The sequence below is a fragment of the Penaeus monodon genome, unplaced genomic scaffold (genome assembly GCF_015228065.2).
Source record: "Penaeus monodon isolate SGIC_2016 unplaced genomic scaffold, NSTDA_Pmon_1 PmonScaffold_3757, whole genome shotgun sequence".
Classification (NCBI taxonomy): domain Eukaryota; kingdom Metazoa; phylum Arthropoda; class Malacostraca; order Decapoda; family Penaeidae; genus Penaeus; species Penaeus monodon.
This window is the reverse complement of record NW_023658513.1, coordinates 1-7,500: the sequence shown is the minus strand read 5'-3', so window position 1 is coordinate 7,500 and position 7,500 is coordinate 1.

The following is a 7,500-nucleotide window of genomic DNA, read 5'->3' as shown; positions in this document are numbered from 1 at the left end:
GTGTGTGGTGGGGGTGTTTTCCCCTCTTCTCTCCTCTCCTCTCTCCCTCCTTCTCTCCTCTCTATATATATATATAATATATTTTTAAATAATTATATAAAATATATATATTTATATATCTCATAAATAACTAGCTCATTTTTTGAGCACCGTGGACCTCTCCACCATCCTTCGCCCCAAACCTCGATCTTGCGTTTTTTCTTTTCCACTTGACCATCGTCACCCGCAAATATCTTTGATGTTGCGCTCAGTCTTTCTTCTTTTTGCCTTTCCTCTTTTTCCCCTACCCCACCCTGTCAGCAGTTTTCTCAATACTTTTCTTCTCATCACATGCCAAAAAACTTTTATTTCCCCCTTTTTAAAGATGTCCAACCCCGGTCTTTACAACTATTTTTCAGCCTTCATCATTCTTTTTTCTTTTTGCCCAGTTAATACGTTATCGTATGAACACCACTTTCAAAACTATTGCCTTTTTTTCCTTGTCTATCTTTCAAAAACCAAAACACTCAGCCCCCTATGACGCAATTGGGAAAAAAAAAGAGTTCAAAACCTCAGCTTTGCCCAAAAGGTATGTTTTTCGGTTTTTCCAGATTTATTGAAGCAACGTGGCTTTTTTTGGAAATGGCATTCTTTTTTTTATCTCTGGTGAATCATCATATGATTAGAAAAAACAGCCCAAGATAAGTGAATTTTTCATTTTTTCCAAAACCCCCTCCATTGATTTGAACTTTTCATCATCTTTTCTTTGCTGGGTTATCTAAAATCTTCTGTTTTATTTTTTTTGGGCTTCAAGAAAAAAACCAGCCTTTTCGCTTTTTCTCTAATTTTATCTGTATTTGTTGTATTCAATGATATGCGGGCAATTAAAACTATATCATCGGCGTATCTAAATTTTTGAATTTGTATCCTCCAACATTACAGTTCCTTAAAAATTCTCTAGAGACCTCTCATAATTGTTTCAGAATATTTTAAAAAGGGCGGAACAAAAATCAACCTTGTACTTTTGGGTTTGATTCAAACCATTCTGTTAACCCATAAGTGGTTTTACATTTATTGTTGTTACCCCCTACATGTTTTTTATTAGTTGGATGATGTTTTTTTGGAAATTTCATATCGTTCTGTTATTCCAGGGTTCGTGATCAGCGTATCAAAAGCTTTTGAGTAATTTGAAAAACCCCGGTATAGGTCTTTCGATGTTCTTGTTTTTCTCTATGATCATTCAGATTTAGAATTGGTTTCCCTGGTCCCTTTTTTTCCCCAGGGCGAAAACCTACTTGTCTTTGAAATTTTCTTCTTTTAAATTTTACCCTTCTTCAGCAAAATTTTTTTCAAAAATTTTTGCTGCTGCATTGTCCTTTTATTGTTGCATTGGAGTGCATCCCTTTTTTTAAGTAGGGGTAAAGACTGTTTTTCCCCATTTCTGGCCATTTTCTTTCATTCCAAAATTTTCGTACAATTTTGTAAAGAAGTATTAAAACACTTTCGCCAGATTTTTATTATTTTCTGCTTTCATTTCATCTTTTCCCGGGCTTTCTTATTCTTCAGTTTTTTTTGGCGTTAAAAATTCGTCTAGCAGTGGGGGGTTTCATCTTCGTTGTCTTTGAGTTAATTTTAAGTTGTTGTTGTCTTTATTTTTTTTTGTATAGGTTGGAACAATATTGATTCCACATCTTTGTTCTTTTCCATCACAAAAAACTAGTCCATCTTCAGTTTTGATAGGTCCTTGTAGATTTAAATTTTTGCGAAAGTTTCGTACTCCGTAGAGCTTTAGTTTTCTTATTGATAGAACAGTTTTCAAATTTTTGACAATGTTCTTTAAAAATTTTTCCCTTTTCTCGTCGCAAAATCTTTTAATTTTTGTATTTTGTTTTTTTTAAATTACTTCTTCAATGGATTATTGATACCCTTTTATTTTAGGCATTTTTTTGTTCAATTTACTTAGTGTTTCTTCAGATATCCGGGGGAATTTGCTTTTTTTTTTTTGGCGATAGTTTCTTTAAACCGCTCAGAAAAGTTCTTTTCCCCTTTTTCCCACAAATCATTAGGGGTTTTATTACTTCACTTTATTGAGAAAACAAAAAATTTTTGACACTTTAATTCTGTAATTGTTTTCAAGAGTTTTGTAGTCGAACTTTGAGATGGTTTGGTGCTCCTCTTTTGAGTCTTTTTGAAAGTCGACAGTTAGTAATTTGGTGGCACTGTTGCAGTTGGGACCAGGTCTTGTCCGGCATTTTTTAACAACTTTTCCATTTTTGGTTTAAAACAATGTATCAAATTTGTTGTGTGTTCTTTGTCTGGTGAAAACCAGTGACAAGTGTCTTGGGTGGTTTTGGAACAATTTTTTTCTATAACAGATTTTTTGTACTACAGAAACAAAAAATCTTACCTCTTTCATTTATATCTCCAAGGCCGAATTTTCCACAGAGTCATTTTTTAGATCATGTTTTTTCCAACTTTGGGATTGAGGTCTCCCATAATTTCTTTTTAAATATATATATATATATAATTATAATATAATATAAATATATTTATATATTATAATATATTTTATATTTATATTTATATATTATATATATATAATATAATATAAATTATATTATTTTATTATAATCTGCCGATTGCTGCGGCTGCCCGTATTTTGTCCCTGTATGATCGAGTCAGGGGTTTTTCCCCTATACAAAAATTCCGTGCCTTGTGGTATTTTTTAAAAAAAAGGTTCGGGAATCAACCCTGAGGAAAAAAACGGAGCTGGAGTCCCCGAAAAAGTTATTGTCGCTTGTACCCCCGTTTTTGGCAACTCCTGCAACGCCGGGTCCACCATATCGGTTATGCTATTTCCCTGGTTTCCCTCAGCTGCATGGAGAAGGGGGGGCCTGTGCGGGAACGGCTTTTCTCTTCACATTCTTTTTCCCCGGTATTGACTTACTATACGGGATGAGTATATATATATAGAAGATTTGATAGTAGAAGATAGTAGTACTATATAAACCACACACATACAGCACACCAACACACACAAAACCAAAACACACACACACACACCCCACCACCACACACCACACACACACATATATTTTATATATATAAATATTATATATATATTATAATATATATTATATATATATAATAATTTGTGTGTTTTGTGTGTGTGTGTGTGGGGTGTGTGTGTGTTGTGTGTGGGGGTGGTTTTGTGTGTGTGTGTGTGTGAGAGTCTGTGTGTGAGTCTGTGTGTGTGTTGTGTTTGTGTATGTATGTATTATGTATATATGCAGGTATATTATTAATATTATTATAATTATATATAATTTTAAAATTATATTTATATATTATTTTTTAATACACCAGCATGCATTGTTTGTGTGTGTATTGTGTTTTTTTGTGTGCGTTGGGGTGTGTGTGTGTGTGTGTGTGTGTGTGTATGAGTTATAAAATATATTATAATATATATAATATAATATGATATAAAATTTAAAATAAAAAAAATAAATAAAATTTAAATAATAATATATATATAGTTTTAATAATATATTATAAAATATATATATATATAATTTTTATAATTAATATATATATATAGGATATAATATTTTATTATATATATATAAATGAAATAATATAAATTATTAAAAATAGATTTAATTTTATATAATTTTAAATATTTATGATTAATTATTTTATATAATATATATATATTATTAAAAATATAATTATTTAAATATATATTATATATATCTATATATATATATATATATTTTTATAATATTTTATTATAAAAATTTTATATTAATATATATATATATATATATTATCTATATATTATTTTATATTATATTTTTTATATATATATATTTTATATATAATATTATATAATACAGTGTGTGTGTGTGTGTGTTTTGTGTGTGTTGTGTGTGTGTGTGGGGTGGTGTGTGTGTGTGTGTGTGTGTGTGTGTGTGTGTGTGTGTGTGTGTGTGTGTGTGCATAAAAAAGAGAGGTAATTGAAACGAGAAAATATTTTTTATGTATAATCACATAAACTATGTATATCAACTCGATCGCAGAGGCAGATAACCACCCTGAAGTGGAAAGGTGTTTAAAGAAACAAAGAACGAGCATCTAAGGAAAGATCAGGTCAATGGCCCCCTCCAGCCTGGGTCGACGTGTGGCCAGAGTTCCTCGTCACTTACTTTTCGTGTCCACTTCTTGGGTTTCATTATTTCCCCTCTTATTCTTCTTTCTACAATATTTGCTTGTCTGTCTTGTTTTATCTATCGGTATGTTTGTTTTGTGTATGTTTTATTTTAAAATATATATTATAAAAAAATATTTAGATTTTAATTATATAAATATATATAATATAATATATTGTATATATGTATTATATATATATCTATATGTATATTTTATATATATATTATTTTATTATATATATATATATATAATATGTTGTTTTGTGTTTTTATATTTTATGTAATTTTATTTAATTGTTATATATAATATATATTTATATATAATTATATATATATTTATTTAGATAATATATTATAATGTATCATTTGTACATATACTACATAATAATCTATATATATATATATATATATATTATATATATATATCACTTATATTTTACATATATATCATACATATATATATATAATATATATATATATAAAATAAAGAAAAAAAAAATAAAAAAAAAAAAAAAAAATAGAGAGAGAGAGAGAGAGAGGAGAGAGAGAAAAGGAGAAGAGAAAGAAAAAACAAAGGAAAAAAAAAAAACAAACAATTGTTAGTATATACATAAACATATTATATATTTGTATTAATATATCATATATATACAAAAAAAATTATATATAATAATATATATAATATATAATATATTTTTCTTCTATATAATATCTATATTTATATCTATATATTATATATTAATATATATTATATATATTAAAATATTATATATAATATATATTTCCCATTATGTTATTCTATATTTACTATATATATTTTATTATCTATCTATATACATATATATACATATTATTATTTATTATATCTTTTATATTATATATATATATAAATATATATGTGTGTGTGTGTGTGTCTACATATATTTGTGGTGTGTGTGTGTGTATATATACATATATATATATATATATATATATATTATATATAAAATACGTATATATATATATATTATATAAAATATATATATATATATATGGTGTGTTGTGTGTGTGTGTGGGGTGTGTGTGTGTGTGTGTTTTTGTGGTGTGTGTGTGTGTTGTTTTGTGTGTGTGTGTATGTGTGTGTGTGTGTGTGTGTATGTATATTAATTATATATATCTATATTATATATATATATATATATATATATTTTATTATATATTAACACACATACACACACACATTTATTGTGTGTGTGTGTAAGGCCTACCGGAAAATACATCCACTGCCCAAACCACGGGAAAGTACAAGTAAGCATACTTACCAACAAAAGTCCGCGACAAAGAAAAAACAAGTGAAGGTCGCGCGATAAAGCGAGAGAAAGAAAGAAAAATCCGACTGCATCCCGAAGCGGTCGGCCTTGAACCTTGGCGCGTCGGCCAAGGCGGGAGCGGCCGGGATCTGGGACGGGAAGGGCCCCCGGGCGCGCCCCCCTCCCCCTCCCCGCTGTCCAAACAAACCCCCCTGTAGGACCCCCCCCTCCCCGCTCCTCCTCCCTCTTTTTTTTCCTCGTCCTTCACCCTCCCTCCCTTTCCCTTTCTCCCTCCCTCCCTTCCCTCCTTTCCTCCCTCCCTCCCTTCCTCCTTCCCTCCCTCCCTCCCTTCCTTCCTCCCTCCCTTCCTCCCTCCCTTCCTTCCATCCTCCCTCCCTCCCTCCCTCCCTCCCTCCCTCCCTCCCTTCCTTCCATCCCCCCTCCCTCCCTCCCTCCCTCCCTCCCTCCCTTCCTCCCTCCTTTCCTCCCTCCCTCCCTCCCTCCCTTCCTCCTTCCCTTCCTCCTCCCCCTCCACCTCCTCCTCCTCCTCCCCCTTCTTCTTCATCTTCTTCTCTTTTTTTCTTCTTTTCTTCTTCTTCTTCTTTCGTCCTCCTCCTCCTCCCCCTTTCTTCCCTTCTTCTTCTTCTTTTTTCTTCTTCTTCTTCCTCTTTTCCTTCTCTGTCTTCCTCTTTTCTTCTTCTTCGTCGTCGTCGTCGTCGTCCCTCCTCCTCCTCCTCCTCCTCCTCCTCCTCCTCTCCTCCTCCTCCTCCTCCTCCTCCTCCTCCTCCCCCTCCTCCTCCCCCTCCTCCTCCTCCTCCTCCTCCTCCTCCTCCTCCCCCTCCTCCTCCTCCTACTCCTCCTCCTCCTCCTCCTCCTCCTCCCTCCTCCTCCTCCTCCTCCTCCTCCTCCTCCTCCTCCTCCTCCTCCTCCTCCTCCTCCTCCTCCTCCTCCTCCTCCTCTCCTCTTCCTCCTCCTTCTTCCTTCTTCTCTCTTCCTCCTCCCTCTTCCTCTTTCCCCTTCTTCTTCTTCTCTCCTCTTCCTTCTCTCTCTTCTTTTCTTCTTCGTACTTCTTCTTCTTCTTTCTCTTCTTCTCTTCTTCCTCCTCCTCCTCCTCCTCCTCCTCCTTCCTCTCCTCTCCTCCTTCTTCTCTCTCTTATTATTTCTTTTTTTTCTTTTCCTCCTTCCCCCTTTTTTCCTCCTTTTCTTCTTCTTCTCCTTCTCCTCCTCCATTTTTTTCCTACTCCTTCCTTCCCCCTCCTCTTCCTCTTCCCTTCTCTCCTTTTCTCTTCCTTTTCCTTCTCTCCTCTCCTCTTTCCTCCTTCTTTATGTTCTTCGCCTTCCTCCTCTTCCTCCTCTTTTTCTTCTTCCGCCTTCTCCTCCTCCTCTTTCCCCCTTCTCCTTCTCCTTCCCCTGCCGCCATACCGAGTGATGGTCATGAAACACACACAAACAAAACACACAACACCAAAACAAAACACACATACACACACACACACACACACCCCACACCCACACACACAAAACACAAACACACACACCACACCACACACCCCACACACACACACACCCCACACACAACACACACCAACACCACACACACACACACACATACACACACACCACCCCACACACACACACACAATTTTATATATATATATATATATATATATATATATATATATATATATTATATATATATATATTATATATATGTATATATATATTTTAATAATATATATAAAATATAATATATTTGTAAAAATTATAATATATTATAATATATATATAATAATATATATATTAGTGTGTGTGGGGGTTTGTGTGTGTGTGTGTGTGTGTGGGGTAGGGAAAAAATTCTTATAATAATAAAATTATATTTAATATATTTATAATATAATATATATATATATACTAAAATTTTTGTGTGGTGGTGTTTTAAAACATATATAATAGAAAAGATAGATAATAGATGGATGACGAAAAAACCCTTTAATGTTAAATTTAAATTAAGTTTCTAGAATAAA